A 27,652-nucleotide genomic window follows, 5' to 3' on the forward strand; every position below is an offset into this window, starting at 1 on the left:
GATGCTGGTGGTTCCCAGATGACATCTTAAGGGACAAGGTGGTAGGACATTTCCCTTTGCAAAGGGTCCTGGCTGTGTGATAAGTCAGATTGGTGGAAGGTATGATGCTTTAGAGGAAGAGTAGATTCACTGTTGAATTTCTCATCGTGGACTTAGAGTATCTTAGGCTCTTGGGCTCTTGGAAGGAGGAAATGGTAATAATTGGTTAATAAGAATCCATTTCCATCATCTCATTCGGTTTTTACTTTTATATACTCAAAAGTGATTCTGCAGGAGTTACAAATCAGAGTTTCTGGGGTTGTGTGTACAGTGTGAAAAGAAAGCAGAAACTATATCTTCTGTTTTGATTTGGTTTTAGTCATGAACTTTAACCAGTTTGGGGATTTTAATATATTAAATAAGGACATTGATTTCTTATTATAAAAGCTAAGACAAATTTTTATTGTTACAAAAGCAGTATATGTGCATTGCAAAAAATTAAGTAAAAATGGGGCACCTGGGTGGCTCAGTTGGTTGAGAATCCACCTCTTGATATGGTCTCAGGTCATGATCTCGTGGTTATGAGACAGGCCCGAGTCAGGCTCTACACTAAGCGTGGAGTCTGCTTGGGATTCCCTTTCTCTCTCTCTCTAACCCCCCTCACCTCAAAAGAAAAATAAACACTTTTAAAAAAATAAGCAAAAAAAGAAAGTAAATACATCATCTTCCCATAAATCAGAGGTTAATCTTACGAACATCTTAGTGTAACTACCAGATCTGTTAATGATTGCCACTTTGTCACTTAGTTTTTACCACCTCAAATATCCAATCCATATTCAAACTTTCCCCCAATTGTCCCCAAAGAGAACAGTCACATGGATTTTAAAAGCAATTTTAGGAAATCTTTCAAAGATGACCCCCAACTCAATCATTGACATCGGAGGTCCCTCTGGAATTGATATTTCAAAGTGTGTTGGAGACAAAGGTAGGAGCGAGACTTGACAAGGGCTAAGGGAACGGGAAACAGAGCTCAGCAGACCACACACTCATGCTTTCCTCCACTGCCAGCCTGGCCATAGTACATCTGAATACAGAAAACGTATCCTGATTGGTGGGTTGGATGTAAAGCACGGAACCAAGAGTTCAGCATATGAGAAGGGAAAATAACTAACCAAAATGCTCATAACTTTGAGAGAGAGACATGCATCCACAGCCCGAGTGGGCAGTCACGATGCTGTCACAGTCACATGGCATAACTTTTGGTCAACAAAGCAGTGGGGCCAAAATATCTTCTGTGTCCTAAATTCTGCCACTGTTACCATGACAACCCTCTCCTGCACTTGGCCCAGGAAAAGATGACAGTGAGATGCAGAGCCTGTGTTTTTATTTCTTGGAAACTATTGAAGGCCGGGACCCAAGGGGAGCACACCTCCGGGCCTGCCATGGGCAGGATTCACATGGCAAGATTGTCTGGGGCCTTAAGAAGGTAGAGTTACTCTCTCTTGCTGAAAAATAAGCCACACATGGATTTGACTTTTTCCATTCTGGGAAACAGGGAGCCTCAGTTTCAGAGATGAGGCAAGATTTCAGGATTGTGAAGCTTGGTATTTCTGGAAGTGTTCTATATGGGGCTCAGTCAAATAGTCCAATCAACCCCCGGACAGGCGCCTCATCTAGAGGGTGCACCTCCCCTGCTCCCCCTCAGCACTTGCCTGAGTCTCAGGGAGAGTGTGTAAAGTAGCAGAAGTATGTAAGCCTGGAGCTCTGGGGATTTTGAGGAACTCTTTCTACAGCAGAGCCCTCATCTCAGGCTTGTTTGTAGTGGCAGATGCAACACAAACCACCTCATCCACTAACTTCATCCAGGTACCAGGGTGCTGGCTTGGGACAAGTGACTCACGGCCTCCTATGTCAGTTCTCACATTTATTAAATGGGGATGTTATGGATGACCAGACAGCAGCATTTTAGTGAAGATGAGATCAGATGCTCTATGAAATCGTCTAGCATAGTTCCTGGAATGTAGTTGGTATTCAGTAAGTAATAGGTTCTTTTCTTTGCTTCCCAATAGAAGACCCCGGGTCTCAGCCAGGTTTTCTTTTCCACTCAATCTGCTGAGCTTTTCCTCTGAAAAGATCAATGTGAGGGCGGGCTATGGTTTCCTTAGCTCCCAGCTAAAACATACCTCCAGATGAGCTCCTATAGCTATGATTTCAAGGATTTTCTAATAATTACAGTAAGGGGATAGATAGTTGCAAAATAGCAAATGTTAAGGCATTCTGACTGGAATGAAAAAGCCAGCTTCTTGGTCCCAACTACCTTCTGAAATGGCAAAAGGAAAGAACTTCCAGCTCTGGGTGGAGTCACTACCCATTCTCCCTCCCCAGCTCCTATGATGACCTACTACACCCAAGACAGATCTGGACTAAAGGCACAAACATTGCAGAAACAGTAGGCACCCACTTCCTCCAGTATGTGATGTTTCATCTTGGACCTACAACATTTCCCAGAGATCCATCTATGGTAGATTTTATCTGGGCCTCCAATTTTTTATCATTTCCTGCCTCTATACCCTTGCTATGGCCCCTTTGCTGATGAAGTGTTCATCTCTGTACTTTGACTTTGGACTTAGACATGTGGCCGGAAGTGACAATGTGCCAGTCTCAAGCCTGGCAAAGATTTGAGGCTTCACACATTTCCTCTTGTCCTCTTGGGGCTTTTGCTGTCGCTGTGAGAACTCAGCTCAGCCAACTTGTTGGTCCCAAGAAGAGGAACAGGACAATAGAACAGAGCTGACCCCACACCAAGCCATAGACATGTGAGCTGGCCCAGGGCAGATGAGTGAGCTGCCCAGTCAAGCCCAGGCTAGATCCGCTGACCCCTGGCTGACCCCCAAATACAAGAGTGGTAATAAAAGGTTATTGTCTTATGTCACTGAGTTTGTCATGCAACAATAATTACCTGATCCACCGCCTCACACAACAATGAACACTTTGGGTCATTTCCTCACAGAGGGAAAGAATGTTTTGATAATAAAAGCTCAAGTGAGGCCTAGGCCAACCACTCAGTGGTGGGTGGACTTTAATTTTATACTGGGGGGAATGTCCCCAGTAATCAAAACCAGTATCTTCGTGTGCTTATATGGTGCCATGACTATATGGTGACTGATATAATACTTCGGCAAGATTTATTATATTTAGTTCAGATTGTAGAATTGAGTCTTTGTAAAAGAGTTACATAATAGATACAGAACTTATACCTCTCTCGTAATTCAAAAAGAAGCAGTTTAATGTCTATTTAAGGTTCAAATTTGCTTTTGAATAAGGTAACTTGTATGTTGAAAGAGTAATACTCATGTTAGCAAATCACAAGTGATTTTGTTTTGCCCAAATATGTGATGAAACCTGCTCCATGGCGAGTTCTTCTCCTGCTCTAGAGATAATTCCCAGCAGGCAAGAACACTTATCTGCCGAACTTCAGGTAATAAAACCACCTCTGTTCTCTTTAATCTCTCAATTTATCTCATTTCAGTATTATCTGTGTATCCAGTCCAAGGTGATAATCAAACTTGAAACTTCATTTAGAATTTAAGCTTCCCAGTCTGCCAGGCCAGACCCGCTTCAGGCGGGAATGTCATGGTGAGGAAGAGAGGCAGGATTAACTAATTTCCCTCACTTGCAATTTCTTGGGCCCTCCACTCATTGTGGTGGTTGGGAGGAGGGAAGGGATGAGAAAGAGAGAGGTCGAGGTCGAGCAGAAAACTCTAACTTCACTGACATTGATCTTACAGTGGCGTTTTCTAGCCGTAGGAGATGTCCTTTCATGGTGTGCTTTGCTGGAGTCTTGGCAGATATACTTCCATGGGAATTCCCCCAATGTGCACGTTCCCAGCAAAGTGCTGAAGTGTCTTCCTTGCCTGGTACCTCCAGCCTCTCTCTCCCTGTGAAGGCCCCAGTTCTTAACTGTAGGCTTCCTTTGGTTGTAGAATACAGACTACATCGGCCAGCCTGAAATCCTTCAAAATTTTGTAGTGGGGATCATACGCTATCCTTCAGACTCAAGGGGCCTCATATCAATGGACTCCAATGGTCTCTTGAAGCTCAGCTTATGAGGAAAGAGAAGGACACCTCATTTTCCCTCTGTGAAGAGTGGGAGTAGGAACCAGCATAGATCCCTCTAAAGAAATCCTTGACCTAATCTTCAGCTTCTTCTGTGGCCTCTAGACCTCCTGGAAACCAGGAATGGGAGGTCAGCTATGGTCTTGAAGCCAGTACTTAAATGTCATCTTAGGAAGCAGAGAGGACACTTGACTTTGGAATGTGAGAAAGTTGATGCCAATTGTTGTGGGACTTCAGCCAATTCTCAGACAGCATCCCATCATCGAGCACATGCGCGTGCACACACACACACACACACACACACACACACACATTTTTTGCATCTTCATAATATCAGCAGAAAGGGAGAGCAGGGAAGACCATCATCTCAGAGCTTACTGAAATATTTAAGAGGAAACTATTAACTATGTGTGCTGGTCTCCCCACCTTCCCCAACCCCACCGTTCTCTCACTTATAACCTTTCACAGCCGCATTAACTCCATGTTGCCACGATGACATAAGATCAATGCTCTCTGAAAGGGAGAGGGTCTCATGCAAGGCAAAGAACCAAAAGAAGAGAAAATAAGGCAAGAAGGCAACCTTGCAATCATGCTCGACTCCAGGACATCTAGACAGGGCAGAACTTTTATTAAATCACCTCTCCAATCGTGTCCCTAGCTGCCGCATTGTTCATTAAAATTCAGAAAAAAATAAACATTTCAAGACTTGAGTGTCTCCTGGAGATATTAGGAAAGAGTTGGAAATCTCCTGTAGCCAGAGACACCAAACAACTATTCCAGATGGCAGAAGGCGCTACCAAGATGACTGGGCAATCCCACACGTGGAAAACATTTCACTCCCAGAAGATTGTTGAAATAATAGTTTTCAATGATTCATTAATAGTTAAAACCATATGGCTCTTTCTTAGGCAATTGGATTAGTTAGCCTTTTTTTTTTCTTTAAGAAGCACATATGACATCAATGGAGGTGAAACACCTTGGTTATGGTAATCAATGGCATTGTTTGATGTGTCCATTGTCTGTGGTCACCATATTGCTTAGCTGGTCCTCCAAGTGGCTGGCCATGAGAAAGAGCAGCGCTGAACTGTACTGAAGAAAAAGCAAGGAAGGGAAGAAAACATGAAAAATAAATAAATAAGAAAGGACAAACAATGGTGGCAGAGACAATCTCTTCATTCCTTTTGGCATTACCTCTTCTCAAAAAACAAAAAATTAGCTGTGCACCTGGGTGGCTCAGTCAGGAAAGTATCCAGCTAAGCAATATGGTTTCAGCTCAGGTCATGATCTCATAGTTCATGAGATCGAGCCCCACGTTGGGCTGTACGCTGACAGCATGGAGCCTGCTTAGGATTCTCTCTCTTCTTCTTTCTCTGTCCCTCTCCTGCTCATGCATGCTCTCCCTCTCCCTCAAAATAAATAAATAAACAGAATTATATATATAAATAAACAGAATAAATAAACAGAACAAATGGGAAGGAGAATATGCAGAGATAGGCACATAATTAGCTCAAAGCACCCAGGGAAAGAAAACAATGAGACACTCATATAGAAAGAATTGAAGCGAGAAAGGTTTAGAAAATTACCACCAATAAAGACCCTAGTTTTTTTTTTTTTTNTCTCAGACCCTAAATTTTTTAAATGGAAAAACAAAACCTTCATGCAATAATATATTTTAAAAGGATATTTCCTGAGATTTAGCCTCAATGGTATTTTATTGCAGTTATTTATAACTGCAACAAATTAGAAACAACCAAAGTGGCCAAAACATCCTTTTTGAATAGTTAAATAAATTATGGTCATCAAAACAATGGCATGATATGTAGCTATTACAAATTATAGATACAAATATATTTATTGTGGGATGCCTGGGTGGCTCAGTTAGTTAAACGTCTAACTTTGGCTCAGGTCATGATCTCATGGTTCATGGGTTTGAGACCCACGTCTGGCTCTGAGCTGTCAGCACAGAGCCGTCAGCTGGAGCCTGCTTCAAATTCTGTCTCTTTCTCTCTCTGCCCCTCTCCTACTCATGCTCTCTCTCAAAAATAAAAATAAACATTAAATTTTCTTTTTGAAATATACATATCCTTTTTGACAGAGCAGGACATTCATACCATATAGGTAACTTAAAAGTGCAGATCAAAAAACAGTATAGGCAGTATGATCACAATTCAGTTAAATAAGTTATGTGTATTCAGATATATATGTGCAGAAAAATACCTAGAAGGATGTGCACATAGTTTGTTACCAGTAGTTACATTTGAATGATGAAATTGTAGGTAAGTTTAATTACCTACATTTTCTTATTTACTATTTTTTGCGTATTATCTAATATAAGTTATTTACCTGTTTATCAGATAACTATAATATGTAAAATTGTTATAGAGATAGGAAATTTTAGGAGAGACTGAAAAGCCGCCAGCTTTAATGACCGTTAGCTCTGTGGCCAGAGCCAGGAGCTCGCATGGATCATCAGCTACTTGCCTAAGGACTGAAACAAAGGGAAGTCTAAGGAAGGAAAGATCCCATGTGTTTGACCTCTTACGGATACCATTTGTTATACACGTTATTCATGATACTGGGCCACCATTTATGATAATACAGGAAGGGTGTAGTTTTGAGTAGTCGTCTAGGATCTGGAAGAGGTGGGCTCTGCCACTAAACTCACTAGATCTCAGCTGTAGTTCAAGTCAATAGACATTTATTGGGTGCTTATTACAGGTCAAGCACAGAGTTCAACCCTAACATATGAAGATGAATTTGTCATTATTCCTACATTTGAATACCCAAAGCCTAGCCAGGGAGATAAGCAAACATACAAATGGGTATTAAACAATATGGTACACCTTATAGTAAAGATATGAATAAAATACCATGAGATCACCATCATGGGGAAGACATATCTTCTACCAACGTGGGTAGGATTTGGGTGTTAGAAAAAAGATAGCTTTTGGGTTGGCCATCAAAAGGAAAGTAAGAAAGGACATGCCAGGCAAGTCACTTTGCCTCTCTGGGCCTCAGAATTCTCACCTTTCAAATAAGGGCTTGACTGGAAGAGTCTACAGCATCCCGGTTTCTCTGGGAGGATTGACTGCCGGCCATCTCGAAAAACGCCCCAGCCATGGTCACGTTGCCGATGCAGTCTGGAAGTCCTGATCAGTCTTTGGGCAAGACAGGTATTGGGTTGCTGAAGTAGTTCCCCTACATGGGGAAACTGGGTTAAAACAATCGCCTGAGTTAAGAAAATTTATCCAAACTTGCAACCGTACCCCTAGGATGACTGCGCACTTACAGTGCAGTTCTGAAATATTGCTTCTGGCCCTGCAGGAGTTATTTGATTCTTTAGGAGATTGTACCTCTGTTGACATTTCTATTTACTATTGATTAGAGCCCAGACACTGTAAAGTTAAATGTTAACTTGTGGATTTGTGTCTGGTAGAAATGCAAATGACTTCTGTTTAGTAGAAGAAATGCCCCAAAGGTTACAGCTATATTGTCCTGAAGGCTAATAACCAGATTTGTCTCTAACTTATACATGCATGTGCACAAACACACATGCACACACAAGCATGTGCACATGTGCACATTTCCATGTGTGTCTCCCCTAACAGCTTAGTAAACTCCAGTTCCTTAAATGTCCTCCATAGCTTTATCATCTTACTGGTTCCCTTAGGAATGAGATAATACATTTTGACACCTGTTCATTCTGTATTTGAATGAGTCATGTCTTTAAATTTTTGAAAATTATCCTTTGGTGTATGAAAAGTTTTTTGTTTTTTTTTTACTCCTTTGCTATCTGAGAATCAATTGCAGAGATTTTGCTCTTTTCAGTATTTACTGCATTTGCTGACTGCTTTTTGTGTATGGACTCTTTCTCCCTGCATTTCCTTCTTCCTATACTGAGAGAGTATTTAGAGCTTATTCTTGTGACATCTACCTTGTGACAGTGATCAAGGTGAAGTTAGCAGTTCACACAGGCATACACACATGCACTCATGCATACATGTGTGCACACATACGAGCACATACACACCCAAGCTGGCTTGCTTATTTACTCTATCTTTACAAAAAATGCTAGCACAATGAACAAAAATAAAACAGTAGAGTTGAGCCTCGCTTCCATTATAAAGTGTTTATTAACCACATCACCAGTTAATGATGATCTAATCATGATGATCATCATTAATAACTGTTGAAGGCGAGGGGCACCTGGGTGGCTCAGTTGGTTGAGCGTCCGACTTAGCACAAGTCATGATCTCACCGTCTGTGAGTTCTAGCCTTGCATTGTGTTCTGTGCTGACAGCTCAGAGCCTGGAGCCTGCTTTGGATCCTGTGACTCCCTCTCTCTGTCCCTCCTCCACTCATGCTCTGTCTCTCTCTCAAAAATAAATAATAAACATTTAAAAAAGTTTAAAAAATAGTTGTTGAAGGTGAATGATAAAAATGTGGAGATTCATTATAATATTCTTTCCACATTTATGTATTTAAATTTTTTTCACAATTAAATGTTTATAATTTTTTTTAAGTTGGGTCAAGGGAGGAGGAAATTATCAAGAATGTTATTTGAAATTTAGATATACGTCCAGTATCATTAACACTAAATTTCTCTCTAGGTGTTTATTGGGTTTTGAGATATAAGCTAATGAAAGTGTGAAGCCTTCAGAAGTAGTTAATACTTCAAAACTTTGTATGTTTCATCTTTATACTATCATCTTTAATTTCTATATTTCTAGGTATGTTTTATTTTTTAAACTTTTTTTCTAAGTATGTTTTATCATACACAGTATATATCAATACCATAGTATGGGGGAACAATTGATATGTAACTACACACATGTGTAATACGGGTACAGACCTCAGCAGTTTTGCTGATGGGAGTATTCAAGTCTGGGTGCTCACTGTGTTTAAAAAGTAAGAGGAGAAAGTACATAATATTAAAATACGGAGAATACTAATAAAGATATTAAGTTTCAAATGGGAGGAGCAGGAGCTGATAATATTAAGAAATATCCACAAGGTTAATGCATATATGCATTACTTGTATACACAATATTTGCAAAGTTGGTAAAGCTCTTTGAAATCCTTTGGGATAAAAAACACATAAAACAATATATTATTAATATTACAATTATATTGTGTGCTTGTGTTTCTATGTAATGCTGCCACAGGAGTCTTTCAATGGTCTCATTTTTTATGCAACTTATACCAGTTTCCACTGAAAAGATTTACATTAATCTAAATTATTGAGATGAATGTTAATTTGGTTGGACAATACCAAAGCTTGGAATGACTAGAGAGTAAAGAAAAAAAACCAGCCCAGAATGCTGAAAAATAAACGTTATAAGACCCAAGACAATGGAGAACATATTTTTGTACTCCCACGCACTCAATCCACAAATCGATGGTGTGCAGATGTCCTACCACAAAGGTCTTAAAGTGTCCTGGAGGGGCTGATGCGGGGCTGGGAGACCTTATATTTTTATCTTTCTGTGACAATGGGTCTGTATTTGAGTGGGGGTAGAGCATGATTGAATACTTTTGCTTTGTAGTCTGAAATAAAAGCTAGGAAAACACTTGACCGCTCTCTAAAGAACAGTGAGATTTGTTATGCTGATTTCAATGCGGTGATTTGATTTTTTTTTAATTAGTTGGCCAAGTGGAAACACATGGATTAAGGGGTTGCTCTACCCTGTGAATGGCCCACAAAAGTAGGAGAACCATGGTTGTGAGAACTCCACTTTAATGTGGTTACTGCTTTCATTCCACATTCAGTAGTTTTTGAGGAACTGTCAAGCCGTGCTCCTGGCTTCAGAAGATGAAGACATCACACTTATTAAAAGAGGTCACAGAGGGGGTCTGGGTAGTTCAGTTGGGTGAGTGTCCAGCTCTTGATTTCAGTTCAGGTCATGATCATGCAGTTCGTGAGATTGAGCCCCACATCAAACTCTTTGCTGATCGTATAGAGCCTGCTTGTGATTCTCTGTCTCTCTGTCTCTGTCTCTCTCCGTCCCTCCCCTGCTCATGCTCTCTCTCCCTCTCAAAATTAATTAATTAATTTTAAAAATCTGTGTATCATATCACAGTTTAAAAGAGGTCACAGAACAGGAGACCACAGACCATTCACAATTGGGTGACTACAACTTCTGCCCTGACATCCCATGCCTTCCCCTCATCCAATCCCATTCCCACCTCCCACTGCTGCCCCCTCTATGTTATACAAGCTGAATGACTGTCTCCATTTAGTTGGGGGAGGCTTCTTGTTTCTCAAAAAGCACCACTACGGACTAAGAAGCCCACTCCTAAGGGGCCACTTGCCCAGTGGGGATGGTAGGGGGGTTGTTCTGGCTATAACACCATCTCATCAGACAATTCAGGGCTTAGAGTTTCCTGTCTACAAAATAAGCTTACTTTCCCATGTGGTGAAGCAAGGTGATGGTATAGCATAGAAGCATAGAACCTAACCTGCTTGTAATATCTGCCTGTGCTAAGTCACAATGTCACCAAAACCAGCAGTCAGAACTTGGGCACATTACCAAACTGCTGAGTCTTAGTTTTCTCTCTGGACAACAAGTTAGGTGAACTACTCTTTGTGAGGCCTCTAGAACAGTGTCTATGCTTGTGGTAAGTACTCAATAAACTGTAGCCATTCTCAATTAATAGCAGCAAAATTATAGTACAAATTGCCCAAATCCAAGGAACCACCACATATAATTTAAAATCACACAATTTTCTTGGTTTGCTATGGCTGCCATAACAAATGATCACAAACTTAGTGGCTTGAAACAATAAAAATGTCTTACCTGACAATTCTTTGCATTTAGAAACCTAACACAGGTCTCTGTGGCTGAGATCCAGATGTCAGCCATGTTTCTTGCTGAAAACTCTGGGGAAGAATCCATATCTTTGCCTTTTCTGGTTTCTAGAAGCTTCCCATGTTCCTTGAACCTTAGATCCCTTCCTCCATCTCCAAGCCATCAACAAAGGGCTGAGATTTCCTCTCATGGCATCACTCTGACCTCCTCTCCCACCTCCCTTTTCCATTTTTCAGAACCTTTGATATTACATTGGGCTACCCAAATAATCCAGGATAACCTCGTTATTTTAATGTCAGATAATTAGCAACCCGACTTCCATCTGCATGGAAGCAATAAATAAAAACGAACTTTGTTCCCCTTTGTCCTGTCACCTGACATATTCACAGGCTGCAGGGATTGTGGACATTTGGGTAGGGCATTATTTTGGCTGCCACAACAATTAAATAGAACCCTCCTGTCCCCAGAGCATTATAAATAGATTTATTTTTTATCACCACTGAGCTGCCTAAGGGAAGATGGAACAAACAGGAAACTACCAGAAAGTAGAAGGCTCCTCCCCAATGGGCTGGAAGTTCTCAGGTATCACTCAGCATAAGAGGTACTATCTTTCCACTAAGAGTCAGCACTGTAAAACTTCACCACGCCAACATTCACAGGAGGCGTTTGCAGATAAGATTCTATCAAAGAAGTGTCATCTTTCAAGCACTTTATGGATTTATGCATGGCAAAATTAGAAATAACTCAACATAAAAGACCCATGAAAGGGAGCGCCTGGATGGCTCATTCAGTTAAGTGTCTGACTTCAGCTGACGTCATGATCTCACAGTTTGGGAGTTTGATCCCCCATCGGGCTGTGCACTGACAGCTCAGACCCTGGAGCCTATTTAGGATTCTGTTTCCCTCTCTCTCTGTCTCTGTCTCTCTCTCTCAAAAATAAATACACATTTAAAAAGTGAAAAAAAAAAGACCTATGAAAGATGAAGACTGCATTTTAATGCTGAACATAAATCACTGCAGATTCAAGATCAAGATCAAGAATGCCTTAGGATTCATGGAAACAGGAGGAAGTGACCAGTGTTACAATTTTACTGTGGGGCATGGACCTCTTCAGCCAACAGAGAACCAACCAGAAAACCAAGCGGAGGAGGAATCAGACCATACCAGGACATGCTGGGGTTTTCCCCAAGGCTCTGTAAGGCAAGGCTGGTGGTTATAACTTCTTGCTCCTTGTCTAGTAAAAGATGCAGTGAAACACATTCCCTGAGGTTTACTTGGGCTGAGCTGCATTACTAAATACAATGAGATATCTACAAAGTTGGTAGCTGATGTGCATACATTTCCACTTAAATAAACCCTAGTTGCTATAAATAGTCTTTCCCACAATGCACATTTCACATAGAAGTTTGACTCTAGAAATTAACTGTGGCCTGAAAATCTATTCAACAGATTTGAACTCACCAGGACATAGATCTGCTGGTGTTAAAAACCCAAGAAATAAATTACATTGTTTCTTATTGCCTTTTGTCTGTTACTTTCCTTCCTCTGGGAATATGAAGAAGGAGATGTAATTTGATTGGGGGTAATTCTTTAACAGCAAACAATGGAAATATTTTCCCATGTTGCTTAACTGGAGTAGTTGATTTTATATTAGTTAAATATGTGCATGGTATGAGTTTATTATATTCAGCCATTATCAATGATTTCTTCTGATATATATTAAATATATTTACATATTAAAAAATAAATATATTTACATATTAAATATATATTAAAATATATTTAATGTAAATGTATAAAATATAAATATTAAATAAATTTATATGAATATAACTATATATTTAATCTATATAATGTACTTAAAATTTTTTTAAATGTTTTTATTTATTTCTGAGAGAGAGAGAGACAGCATGAGCAGGGGAGGGTCAGAGAAAGAGGGAGACNTTCTTAAACAAGTATTGTATCAGATGAATCTGACTAAATTTATGATCAAGAGTCTGAATATGGGGGCGCATGGACGGCTCATTTGGTTAAGCGTCAGACTCTTGATTTCAGCTCAAGTCATGACCTCATGGTTTGTGAATTGGAGTCCTGGATGGGGCTCTGTGCTGAAGCCTGCTTGGGATTTTTCTCTCCCTCTGCCCCTCCCACGTATGTGCAAGTGCTCAAATGCTCGCTCTCTCTCTCTCTCTCTCTCTCTGTCACAAACAAATAAACTAAGGGGGAAAAAAAAGAGCGTGAGTCTGGGTGGGCAGATTATCTGGAAGCCTTCTTTATAGAATAGAGTCCAATGAGGGCTAGTTCCTGCCCTTGGGGTCTACCCGGGCTCTAAATGAGCCAGTGAGAGCAGATGTTCAAGGACTTGCAAGATTGTCTCCAATAACCATAATGCTGCTTCTCATTGGTGCAGCGATTTTCTGTTTTACAAGCATTTCACATTCCTGCCTTCCAAAACAAACATTTTCTTGGTGTATTAGTTCATTTGGAAAACAAACCCCTCCTCATATAACTCCCTTTATGCCAAAAGTAACAAATACAGAAGGATCTAAGGCCTGGGTTTAGACATTCACCGGGGTTGTGCTATTGGTAAGGAGTAAAAGACTTCTGAGCACGAAGTCACCTTGCTGGTTGCCAGAAGTTAACACGAGCATCTTTTATAACTGACTCATTTTTTCTCTCTAACTTCAGTAAAGGTGACTCAAAGCCCAGTCTAGGAAAAATTCTTTCTCCCTGAAGCGCCTAAACCCTCCCATAACCACTATAAATCCAAGGAGTAAGACATTTACAGATTTTTCGTTTTGCGATGAGCCTTGCTTTTTTTTCTTCTGCTAATTTACAAAAGTAGTCATACTTTTAGAAAGATAAGCAAGATTTCTGGCATTAATGCTACTGTTCGAGGGACTTTTCTTCAGGGTACAAACAAGCCTCTCTGAGAAGGGAAGCAAGTCTTCTCGGAGATGCAGGAAAACAAGAGTTTGCTGTCCCTCTTTGCCATGTCATAAATTAGGAAGGAGATCAATTCTGCCATTTCAATTTGTGTCAGCCTGAAGGTCAAGCAGAAGCACGTAGTAAATTCTGTTTCTGGCTCAGGCGGCTTGCAACTCCAACTCACTCCCTCCATGATGAAAACCTTAGTCTGGATCCCAACCACCCCAGGATGTAGAAGATTATTCTTCTGGGTGGAAGGTTTGCTCTCTGCTTGGTAGGAGGCAAACACCTCTGGTTATTTATTCTATCAAAATTCTGGATCTATCTCTACATCCGCAATGATTTAATACCAAAACGGTTGTTCAGATTCTTCATGTAAAGCAGCTACCACCCACCTGGGAACCTACCATGAAGCCCTTTCAGGATGAGGTAGATACTATTTATTTCACTGCAACACATTGGGGTAGACAAAATGCCACTCTGTACGTCAACAGATCAGCCCCACTATAGGTAACACAGCTACCTGAAATGTTTCATCTCTCTGACTTGCATGGTTGGCTTAATTGAAACCATGTTGAGAGAGAGGGTGAACATGGAAAACAACGATAACATCTACTCACTATCAGATGGTACCAACATTACAGAGATGTGTCTCCAATGAGCTAAACCACCATCAAAGAAACATTTGAAATAGCTGTGATGTGCTAGAATCGCGACACAGAAGACGAGTGTGATGGATGTTGTCATTTCCCGCTCTGGCCTCCTTTGCCTGCTAGGGTGTCATCTTCCAGCTGCTGTGAGCGATGTGCAGCCCCCTTTTCAGGGAATCACTGATGCCTGTGCCCACCTTCTCAGTCAGTTACCCAAAGGGAAGGGTTTGCACAAAGAGCTGACCCAGTACCTCCAGGCAAGACCAGCACTCTGGGATTTCTCATTGATGTCTCCATTTCTTATCTGCAGATTCCTGTTCTGAACACGGTGGGTTTCTCTGGGAGGGGTTAAAAGTATGCATGTGTGTTTCACTATATTCTTCTTGATAGGACAGATTGCCGGCCACTTCATAGAATAGTCAGGAACAGTCCAAAGCCTGCATACCCTGGGTGTGGTGTTCTTGCAAGGAGACGTGGGCATTCTCTGTGCCGCACGCAAATCCCCTCAGCCCTTCCGGAGCACATCTGCAAATTCCTTCTCGCACACCAAGGGCTCCTCGCCTCTCCCTGCGTGAAGGCGTCCTCTCACTGCAGGTGAGTACTGTCCAGAGGACCCTGACTCTTAACAAGTAAGGGGTGTTAGTTGGTGGCTGGGTACCCCAGTGTCCTTGTGCCTGAGTGCAATAGTCCTGAGGTGGTTCTACACAGTGTCTCAGAGGGTCCTCAGTCAGCTTAAGCCCCCGGTACCCTGAGTGGTTACCTGTTTACTAACACATATTTTAATATCTTTCCTCTCTTCTCTGACTCCCTTCTCAACTGTGCTTCCTAGAATCCCCTCCCATATAAACCACTTTCTTATCTCACACATTATGAACTCCATGGTCTCCCCAGGGCGGGGGGGCGGGGGGGAGAGTTCAGATTAGGACAGAAAGGTAGGTGCAGAGGTTACAGCCTAATGACCCTGGAGAAGTGGTGGCCCTTTCCAGAGAGGTTGTGTTGGCTGTGGATGTGTCAAACATGGCTCTGGTTCCATTGGCTGGATTCCAGAACCGCCCTCAGCCCCATACTCCTCATGTGCACTTGCTCCCCAGGACCCATCTGTACAGGAGAACTCAGAGAGGCTATGGCTAAGTGATTTGGGTGCTCAGACATGGGTGCGAAACACATAAAATAAATAGCACTGTTCATCTGCCTGAGGAGCTGGTTGTCCTCTCTTGGAGAGACTTCAGCACCATCCTATTACCGAGAAGCTTCTGGTCTACCCCTGGAAAGACACCCATCAATGTGACATTCTTCAGACATCTCATATCCTTCCAGAATGTAGGCACTTTGGAGACTCTGGCCTTGCACCTGGATCTCCACGGCCTCAAACCAGCAAGGAACAGAGGTTTAGAAGATCTTAAAGCCAAAGATTACATGTAGTACAGGCAGGAACCCTTCCACAGAGGAACATGGAAAAATTAACGTCTCCTGGGCACCTTTGGGAAGCCAACGACTGCCTGCACTTTGGGCAAAGCTCTTGGAGGCCCCTGTCGTCTCAGTAGCTGCAACCCCACACTACAGTTAGCACAGTGATACAGAAAGAAGGAAGATCAGCCTTCTCCCTGCAGACGCCCCTCGGTCCCCAACCAGACAAACTTGCAGCAGGAGCCTGAAGGGAATCAGTGTCTCTGCTTCCTTCTAGGGTAGCTGTCCAGGCAATGCATTTAGGGAAGAATCGGGGTTATTTGCACCCTAACTTGGGAAGGGCATGCATGTGACATGAATATTTCCTTCTCCCCTTGATATTTGGAGCCAGACAAAACCTGCTGAACCATATTTGAAACTTCTGAGTAAGGACCAGAGCAAATATATAGAGGTAAGTTTGCAGTGACTTAACCTGACTGAGAAAACATTAATAGTGTAAAAGAGACTACAGTCTAAATGTTCAATATTAGAAACTGATTCTTTTCCCATGCGGTATTTCAAAACACACTTATCTGAAATGCAAACCACAGAGGAAATAACATGTGACCAAAGCTTCCAGAAAGAGAAAGGATGAGGCAAGGGTGCAGCTGAGCGTGGATGCCATCACCTCTGTTGAGTCAATTAAGAACACTTTACACACATGGCAAAGTGCTCTGAGCAACATCTGCTGAGCCTTTGGCCTCACGACCAAAACCAATAAGCGAGGCTGTAAACGGCCATCCTCGGGTGGCTGCACGGAGCTCACACAGCCACCTTCAGAAACCTGGGATGATATTTTTCATTTTCCAGGAATTGGCTAGTCACTACAGTTACTACCTTCTATGGAATGTGAAAGTACTTTGATGGACACGACAACTTCATGAAATTACCATCCCGGGCCAATATGGAACTTCTTTTGAATTGCCCCAGGAAGCTACTTCACCCCAAGGAGGGTGCAGTTTTTAGTCCTGGGCCTTTGTCTCTAAAGAAAATTCAAGACCTAATTTCAGCATTTATCCACAAGAAGTCCTACTACTGAACTAAAGCCCCGAAATTCTTTTTTTTAATCTTATTTATTTTTGAGAGAGAGAGAGAGAGAGACAGAAACAGAGTATAAGAGAAACAGGGGAGGAGCAGAGAGAAAGGGACAGAATCTGAGCTGTCAGCACAGAGCCTGACATGGGGCTCAAACTCACAAACCTTGAGATCATGACCTGAGCCAAAGTCCGACACTTAATCAATTGAGCCACCCAGGTGCCCCAAAGCCCTGAAATTGAAATTCTTGACACAAATTGTATGTAGAAATGAGATTAGTGTGAAGAGCCGAGCTGGGGACTGCAAGGTGGAGGGTGGCTCTAAATTGAGTTTGGTGATTGCAGGTTAGAAGCTCCTTATTCCATTTCTCCTCTTATGACTTCACCATCAATTATCACCACATGCTGGGCTTACATCATCTCGCTCATCCTTTTCCCCATTGTATCTGTCACTGCTGCATCTTAATAACATGGACATCTTACCTCATAACCTGGGGCTGCCTGGATTTGGAGGATCCTTGGCAGAGTGTGGGTGGAGTTCACACAAGATGAGATATTGCCAAGACCAACAGCTCAATATAATCATTTTGTCCATATAACTGGAGACTTCCCTGTCTTCTTTTGGAATGTAAGGAACACTCCCAGGTTAAGAACACCTCCTGCCTGAATTTTCAGAAGGTCTAATTCTCCTCAAGGAGATTGCCCCTCTCTATCTCTGTTAGATGCAAGATTCAGGCAACGTCCAAAGGGCCACTGCTGGTCGCTTTATCCTCATGACAGGCCAGAGCTTAGACATAGTCCCACATGAGGAATTCCATTGAAATGTCTGGAGGTTAGCTGCTTCAACTCTTTGGTTATATGACTATTACAGTACAGATATCCACACTGTCATTTTCCCCTCTGGATGGCCAGGTGAGTAAGGGCTCCCTAAATTGGCCAATGTTGGACATCACCTCCCTCCATCTGCTTCCCCTGAGTCCAGGTGTATCTGTTACCTACTTCAATGTTACAAATTCCCCACAACTCAGTGGCTTAAAACAACCACAATTCGTTTTTCACCGTAAGTGCATGGGTTTGCTGAGTGGTCTACGAATCTGGGCCAGACTGTGCCTGTCTTGGCCAGGGTAAGAGGCAGGTCTTCTGGGTGCTGACTGGCCTAGGATGGCTCACCGTCGACTGTCTGATAGCTGGAGTGACAAATGTTGACTGAATCACATGCCCTATGTCACACAACGTTAGTACCCTAAGCTTGTTCACGTGTCAGTGGAAAGATTCCAAACAAAAGTTTGGAGGTAGTTTGTTGTGCAGCACTTGAACACAGGGACCTACATCCATATAGGTTCCAACCATAATAAAGAAAGTAAACAGATTTTTCTTTTATCGATATATTTCTCCTCCACCACCATCTTTTGGATCTAGCAGGTTTAAGGATAAGGTAAGGAATAGAAGCTCTTTGCACATTTCCTCCTCCTCTCCCTCTCAGACCACAGAGCCACAGGTTGCTTTCTCTTGAAAGCCTCCTGGGGCCTAAGCTTGAGTCCTTTTGGTGGCATTCAAGGGATAGGGATGGCACCCTGCTATTGGGGAAAGCTGCCAGCCACATTGTGAAGGGCAGGGACACCAGGTGGGTAGAGGAGGCTTAATTTTGTACCAGGCATCCAGGATTCCTCAAGTACAGAGCAAACCTTCTGTCTCCCAAGACTGACCCCATTTGCCCTCACAGGAATGAGTGAACCCTCATCTTCTTATAGCTAAGGGTTAAAGCAAATACCAGTAACTTTCAGAAAAAAAAAATGGCGAACCATAATTAAGACCTGTTACCCTGTGGTGCATAGAACTTCAGGGTGAGAGAAAGGGTGCCACATTAGCAGTGATGGGGAGAAAGAACTTGGATGATTACCCGTGTTCCGAATGACAGCTACCTCTCTGCCATTTCCTCACCTGGGTCCTGGGCCATTGTGCTCTGTTAGGTCCCCATGGGTGGCTGAGGTCACTATGACTTGTGTAAGAAGTGCAGGTGTAGGTGTAGGTGATTGTCACCCTACACCCCTTTCCCCTTCCCACTCAGATACTTTCTGGGAGCAAAGAATAACGTGACTGTGTTAGAAGGAAGGGAGAGAGAACAGGAGAGATCCACTTCCTGTTTGTTCTAGCTCCCATACGGATCAACCCTCTCTTGTGGTATAATTGCATCATGACTCTTCTCAGATTCTGAGCAGTGAACCACCACCACCCTCCACATCATTCACACCTGGGAACAAGAACTTCCACACACGTGGCCACTTCTCCTACATGCAGTGCAGACTCCCATAGCAGACACGTGGGGGTAAGAGGCTCCACTCAACACAAGGCAGTGAGATTGTCAGCTGAGTAAGCATGCAAATTTCTAGGATCAAGGATGCTGTGTCCTTAGAGCCAGCTTCATTTCATACCCCATCTCCACTGTAAACTAGACATTTCTCCTAAATACCTGAGTATTGTTCCAGTTTGACTCTTTTTAGAATGTTGGTTTATTCTATGTTAAGTCAAAAGATCCAATACCTATGTCTCATTCATTTATTAATTCATTCCACAAATCTTTTTCAAGCACCTCTCCTAGGAGTTGCAGACACTATGGTTAGCTCTGGCTGGTGAGGGAAGAACAATAGTGTCAGATAACAATTCAAAAGAAAATAAAGCCGATACAGGAATAGAATGTGAGGGAGGGAGACTCACAGCTGGAGAGGTTGGAGAAGCTTCTCTGAGGAAGTGCCATTTGAACAAAGACTTAAAGGAAGTCATGTGACTCTCTGGGGGTAGAATTCCAGGAGGAGAAAAATGTCTCCATTGCCTAAGACCTGCAGAATCACTCAGGAAGAAAAAAAATTACTTCTTTAACCCATATTTCTTGTGCTCTTCAGATAATCCTTGATGGTTAAAATGATATGAAACTTCCTAAGGTTTATACTTTAGCTAATAACACATTGACAAAAATACAATAAGTCTAGAAAATGTGTGAAGTTTCAGGGGAAGGCTTGCTACTCCAGCACATTCTTGTTCTAAATATTTCCCAGCCAGTGTAGACAAGGTCCTACTTGTAGTCCTGCACAGATAAATGTGTTTGAAACTTCATTCCAAAAATAAAAAATAAAAAAGGAATCATAACCATGTTTGTGCACTCTCTCCACAGCTGTGATCCATGGGGATCTATGATAATGGAAGGGCAAACCCAGAGACCAATATCAACAATCAAGGCCCCTCCCAAACACCTGCCCAAGGAGAGGCCAAAAGCAAGGGCAGGAGAGGAAGGAGGAAGCCCTTGGATATATAGCCAGCCCTCCTAAGAATGCCCACTTCCAAGGCCAGCCAGCTCAAGGGCAAGGCCATTAGTACCACATGTGGATAGATAGAAGCTGTGAAGAACATCAGAAGACCCGAGTGGAATGAGTTTAAGAAAAACACAGAACTTCAGATGATGCCCAGGGCTGAGGAGATGGAACAGAAATTTTCAGACCTGACCCTCCAGGGATTCTCAGGCCTTGGAAGAGATTAGGCTGACAGCACCCGGAAACGAAGGAATTCCAATAGATCATTTCACTGAGCTACGATTGTGCAGTTAGTCCGTGTTTCTCTTTATTTGTGTCTTTCCATCACACTTGTCCATTGCTTTCTCTCCTTTTCTTCTCTTTCTCCTTTTCCTGCCATCGCCTATCAATTGCTTCTCTTTCTAACCCATTTCAGCCTCCCCTTCCCCTTGGTATTCAGAAAGTAAATGTAAAAAAAAAAGATTCATAGTTGCACAGAAATGCCAATGAATGAAATGATATTTTAGCATCTACAATAGTTATTTTTTTCCTGCTCCAAATTTGGGGTGACAGTGGCACCCTAAGTTATTGCTGGTGGCACCTTTCATCAGAATGGGTCTTTGAAATGAAGCCTGATCTAATATCTGTCATACAGAAAGTGCCACAATGTTTTCGTAGTCACACAAACCCTCCCAGAAATACATGCTTAGGAAGTAATCTGGTAGAAGCCAAAAAATGTCCTATGCATACCAATGTCCTCCATAGCGTCATCTATAATGACAAAAATTAGAAAACAATGAAAGTGTCCAACAATACTCTAATGCGAAATCAAACTCTGTTTAAATGACGGAATGGAATACTATGTGCTCATTAAAAATCATAATTATATACAGTATGTGGAAAAATGGCAAACTGTGTATTATGAAAAAGAACAGAACACAAAATTCTATTGTCTTCTTAGTACAATTATATGAAGCCAGATTGGAAAAGAATACACAAAAAGAGACTAGTTTTCCTGTCTTACATTACAGTAGTGAAAATATGGATTAAAAAAATATTTTCATGTTGTTATACTGTTTTTGATAATAACTGTGTAAATTATATCAATAAAAGATATTATGAAAACTTTATTAGGAAGTCCAATGTGCATCAACCATAATTCCCCACTAGTAACCTGACAAGACATTTTTTAAAAGATATTTATTTCAATGTATTTGCTTTTATGATATGTTTCCCCATCCTTCCCATATCAGCTCCTCCCAAGATCAACTTGAGAGTGGAAAACATTATTTATTTAACTCCAGCCATTTGGGGCAGACCTGTTACATGTGTTCCACATCATGGTCCCACATTGTCCGGACAAGTTTATACCCCATCACATCCTAAATGGCACCTGCTACGGTAGGGTCATTGTCCTCTCTCCCATCAGCCCCCTCTCTCATCTCCTAACTCCCACCCCATCTTTTCTTATAAGCAGCTAGAATACTATCTCTTCGCTTCCATCTCCAAATCCTGCCCACCCTCTGAGCCCATTAGTCCTTTTCTGACTTCCCCAGCTCTATGCGGCTTCTTCAAATTCCTCCGACAATGATCAACTTTACCATATGGCCCATGTTGTGAACTTGTTTCACAACTCATTCTTACCTTTCCAACTCTACTGTGAAACCCTTGAAAGCAGGAGCCATGCATATGCTTGATCTTCAAGCAAAGCTCACAATGCTCAGCTCAGAGTTACTAAGAGATACCATTTATTAAGTAATCGGTAATGGAACAGGACTAAGAGAACATGAACCGAGGAATAGATTTCCATACCTGTTCTGCATCTCATCTACCTGTCAGACATAGTCAAGCACCCCAAATTGATCCTCATTAACTGCAAAATGCATGTGGACATCCATAAACATGAAGCCATCTGTAGCTCATTTTTCAAACCGTTTACCCAGCATGAATGAATATGTATTACTGATGGTATCATACTGATTTTTGTGATGTTCTAAAGTAGACTAAAGGCTATAGGCAATATTATTAATAACTTAATTTATCAGTGGAGTAAATTTGTAGATTTAATGTTGTGGTTATAAAGATCAACATGAAAAGTTTCTGGAAAATAGATGTTTTGAGTAATTTTATCTGACATATTAAACCATGAAAAGATATGAGTTAGAATTGCCTAATAGAATACTTAAGCATGCATATTAAATGAATCATATTTGTGACTTTTCAAAAAGCAGACTATTACATATTCCAAATGGGAAATTTATGCTGTAGAATTAATATTATATGTTACAGATTCATAAATCACTGACTAGATTAAAGGCAGAGTAATCTGGTTAAGAGAAATTGAGCTATAGAGTTAGGAAGTTCGGGGCTCAGAATTCAGTCTTCCATGTGACCTTGAGGAAGTTACTTAAACCTGTCGAGGCTTCACATTCTTCATTTGAAAATGGCCTGAGACTGTCACCGTCACAACATTACTTTGAAGATTAAATGGTATTATATATGCAAAGCACTTAGCACAGGTCCTGGTAGTTGGAAAGCAGTCAATAAAAGGTATGTATTATTACTGGCCTTATTATTTTTTAATTATTACCATTTTATCGTAAGGGAATTCTTAGCATGTCAAACCAGCATCAAAGTTAATATGAAGCTTATGAACATTTTCAGCAGGACAGAGCAGAGACAATTTTTACAGCCCTCTTGATATAATGAACCCCGGTTAATGTGCAACCAACACAACTCTATTAATAGCAAAGAGCCCTAATGGGGCAATGGTGCAGCAAGGAAACATCTTTTCAAGAAATCATAAATATTATTGATCTATTTTTCTTTCTCTTCCTCGAGAAAGCTAACTGGAAGCATGTTCGATCCTAATGGCCCTGTGGGGAAGGAGAGGGTAGTTGTTTTCTCTGAATCCATCGAAGGTTTATTTTGATCCATCACCCACAAATAGAACTCTACCTTTCTGCCCAGAGAACCTCTTAAAAGGCTGAGCTCTGTCCCTGAACTCAGTCTCTTACATTGGTCCTTAATACACCATCTGGAAAAATATTCAGCTTTAATTAAGCTTGACAGTCTCCAAATACAATGTTGTTTAAGCAGCAAAGATTGAATTTGTTTTCAATATGAGAGAAAATGGCAATTAGGTGGAAAAGGAAACAGTTCAGGAATGCAGCCTCCCATGTGTGATGTTTTTGGAGGCAACTAATAAGAAAGAGAGACAAGAAAGCAAAGAAGTGTTTATCTAAAGTCCTCTTGGAAGCACCGGAATTCTCTCCGAACCGAAGAAAGCACGAGGGTAGAAGGAAATGATGTAGAACATTCTATATGACTACAGTAATGATGATGACTTTATAACTGCATACAGCAGAGCAATTTTTAATCTTTCAATTTTCAAAGTACTGCTTTGTATCCCACTTTTACCACAAATATACAAGAAAAATATCTGGAAAGCCTTGAGAGACCCCACAGTGACCACACCTAATGGCTACTTCCCTGACTCTCTGGACCTCTCAGGATTTGATGCTGCTGCCCCCACTGGTCTCATTTCTTCCTTGGTTTGGAGACTTTTCTCATCTGCTCAGACTTTTCTTATCATGCTCCTAACTATGCAATTGCTTCTAACTATGCAATTTCCCTCAAAATGCCAGCTTCTCTACCCTGTTCCTGGGGAATCACACACACCCCTGCACCATCCATTGATGTATGGAGAAGATTCCCAGAACCACATACTAAGCTGATCACTTCTAGGTCAGCGATGGCTTCATGGAAAAGGCTGGATATGAACTGGGCATGAAGGCTGGATGATTCAAATAGTCAAAGGAGTGAGAGTTGAGAAAGGAGCATTTGAGGTAAAAGATGACCATGGGCAGAGTGCAGAAACACAGAATAAGCACTATCTGGATGACAACGAAGATCTCCAAAGGATTCTTGCCTTTTTTTTTTTAATGTTTACTCATTTTTAAGAGAGAGAGAGAGAGAGACAGAGCATGAGCCAGGGAGGGGCAGAGAGAGGGAGACAGTGAATCTGAAGCAGGCTCTAGGCTCTGAGCTGTCAGAACAGAGACTGAGGCAGGGCTTGAACCCACAAACTGTGAGATCATGACTTGAGCTGAAGTTGGCTACCTAACCGACTGAGCCACCCAGGCATCTCAGGATTGTTATCCTTTTTAAAAAGACTTTCAAGACAAAGATTTTTCCATCTTCTAGGGCCCTCTGTTATCTAAATGTCTGGGGACACTTTTTAATTGATTACCACCCAAAGTTGAAAAATGAGTCAAAAACACATGAACCCTTCCCACACCCTTAACTCTAATGACACCCAAAAGAAGGCCCCTGCTCCCCAAAGTTCCCGTTGCTGCAAGTCTCACCTTCCCAGACATAACCCCTACTCCCGAACTCCACTAGAAATACCCCCAAGCACAGGGGGTCTAATGTGATTTATTCCACAGCGTGGATTCTGAAGCAGTGACTGAACCCTGATGAATTTGACTACTGGTCTTGTAAAGTTTTCTTGCACAAAAAGATCACTTCTCCACTTTTGAAATGGTGATTTCTTGGTTTCCTCTTCTCTCTCACACACAAAAAGCAATGGCTTAAAGGAAATTTGAGTGAACTGGCCAATATAGCTATTGTTATTTCCCACTACCTGTCCATGGCTTATCATTCAACCCTTGATGCAGGGCCCGCAGAAGACAGTGCCTTTTAATATGTTATCAAGAGAAGCCATGATATGCATCTGATAGCTCCTCATTCCACTGCAAAACACAAAGGACAGAAAGTAGTCTACTGAAACAGAAAATAACCTAACAACTGGGTGAATTCTCCCACTGGGCCATCCTGGGTTCAAAACCAGGAAAAAAAAAATCTAACTTTCCTAACCTATGTCTTTTGCAAAAGTAACTTATCTCCAAAGAGAGATGTCATTTAATATACATTTTGTAGCACATAAGATGGGCAGATGCTCATCGCAAAATTAGAAAAATTATCACTCTTGGCAACTGATAATTATTGAATATGTCAATAAGTCAATGGCTTAGATCAGAATTTTTGCTTTTCATCTCCCTAGGAGCCTATCACTGAATGTGTGAGCTTATGCTAAACATACTTTAATCTACTCCTTGCTGCAGCCACACCTATTTCACTCTACAAAATATATTCCAAAGGCATTTATATATTTCATGGTTAAAGAATAGAACACAAGTGCTGTTTGACTACCCAAAACACTGTTTTCTAATTTTCTTTGGATTAAATATAGTATGCACAGCATAAATCAATTTCAAAAACCCCTTCTTTCCACCTGCCTTTACAACTATCTCCACATCTGTCATTACCAAAAGATGTTTTAATGCCCACAAAAAATATTATCCATGTGCTGGTTGCAGGCTTTAAAAAAATAATAAATCTACTGGCATCTGCTTTAGATTATGATAATAATGGCTCCAAAGCTAACTAGGAAATTAGATAAAATGCTCCAACATTACTTGAAGGTATTGGAGAGCTGCTAAGGTAACCAGAACTTGAGAACACAAGAGCCTAGAGAGAAAGGAAATGTAGGGAGCTGAGCTGACCTTTGTGTGCTGCATTTCCCTCAGGACGTCTGCTGAGTCTTGTGTTCCTGAGGACTTAGAATATGAGAAACCGGGCAGAGAGCTGTGGCTAACAGATAAGGAAGCCACTGGAATCTAGAATTTGGAGGCAAGGAAACACAGGGACAAATTCTTGAGCTGCTCAGAGCAAAAGCCTGAAAATTATAGCAGTAAGCTGCTGAAAACATCATAGAATTTTCAACAATCTGATACACCGATTAGTTGAGGAGCAAGCCCCCAAGAAAGGAGACAGCAATAAACATCCCGGGCTTTCATCGGTAGGAGCAAGGATGAATAAGGAGGTAAATGGAGACTTACCAAACTCAAAACCCAGCCTTGGATCAGCTCTGGTGTGTTAGACAAAGAATCTACCCCCAATTCAAGCTGCATTCAAAAGGGGATGTCAAATACTCTCTAGAAATTAACATTACCCTGAGTTCCCCACAGTTTTCAGGTACAATGTCTGGCATTCAAGCAAAAACCACCAGGTGGGCACCTGAGTGGCTCAGTTGGTTAAACATCTGACTCTTGATTTCAGCCTAGGTCATGATCTCACGGTCATGGGATCAATCCCTGAGTTGGGCTCTGCATTGGGCCTCCACACCCAGCATGGAACTTTCTTGGAATTCTCTCTCACCCTCCCTCTCTGCCTCTCCTCTGCTCTGTCTCTTTCTCAAAAATAAATCAATAAATTTTTTTAAAAAATCACCAGACATACCAAAACATAGAAATAAGAGAATAAAAACAGATAGACAATGGGAAAAAAATCCACATATGTAATAGCCCAGCTATTGGAATTATTAAGACACAGATTTTAAAAAGACTATGATTAATATGTTTTTAAAAATACAGGACAGTATGAAAATTTCACTGGGACTTCCAACATATTCTTTGAAAACCATCACATAGAAATTCTGGAACTAAAACACTACAATAATTGAAACTGAGAACTCACAGGGTAGGTTTCACAGCAGACTGAATACAACAAAAGGGAGAACTGAGGAGCTGAAAGATGGTAAGAAATATCCCGCCTGAATCCCAGAGAGCAAAACACATGGAAAATACAGAAAAGATCATGAGTAAAATATGGCGAGCTTAGACAAGTTCTGACACATCTGTAATTGAGTCCCAGAAGGTAGTGATTGATTGGACAGAAAATATATGTGAATAGACAATAGCTAGGAATGTTCCAGAACTTCTGAAACATAGCCAACAGTTCACCAACCAGGATCGATATAAGAGCATCCCAACTAGGCGTATCAGAGCAAGCCTGACAGAAAACAAAGACAAAGAGAAAAATGCGGAAAAGAGCCAGAGAAAAAAAAAGACACATTACGTTCAAAAGAGGAACAATAAGGCTTCCAGTTGAGTTTTTAGCAGAAAAATATGGAAGCCAGAGAATGATGGAATACTGCGTTGCCAGCACTAACAAAACTAACTGCCAATCTAGACAACCGTACACAGTGAAAGCATCTTTTAAAATGAAGATGAAATGAAGGATACTTCAGAGAAACAAAAACTGAGAGTATTAATCGCCAGTAGACCTGCATTAAAGACGAGAAAGGGAATACTTCAGACAGAAGGAAAAATGATCCCAGGTGGAAACAAGGACATAGTACAAGAATAAAGAGGATCAGAAAAGGTGAAAATTTAGGAAAATAAAAATGAATACTGACAGTAAAATCAACACCAATAATGCTTTGTGGAGTTAAAATATACACAATATGTATTTTCTATAAAATATAAATATTGTATTTATATTATTTATAAATGCTATATTATTATACATATAAAGTAGGTATGATATGCCTCTAGTATATA

General features: G+C 41.3%; 1 pseudogene; it reads left to right on the forward strand.

Annotated features, from left to right (window-relative positions):
* Positions 1-7,213: 7,213 nt before the first annotated feature.
* LOC144219531 (nucleophosmin pseudogene) overlaps positions 7,214-27,652 on the forward strand; it is a 143,659-nt pseudogene continuing 123,220 nt past the window's right edge.

This window comes from Crocuta crocuta, unplaced genomic scaffold (genome assembly GCF_008692635.1).
Source record: "Crocuta crocuta isolate KB4526 unplaced genomic scaffold, BGI_CrCroc_1.0 scaffold99, whole genome shotgun sequence".
Lineage (NCBI taxonomy): Eukaryota > Metazoa > Chordata > Mammalia > Carnivora > Hyaenidae > Crocuta > Crocuta crocuta.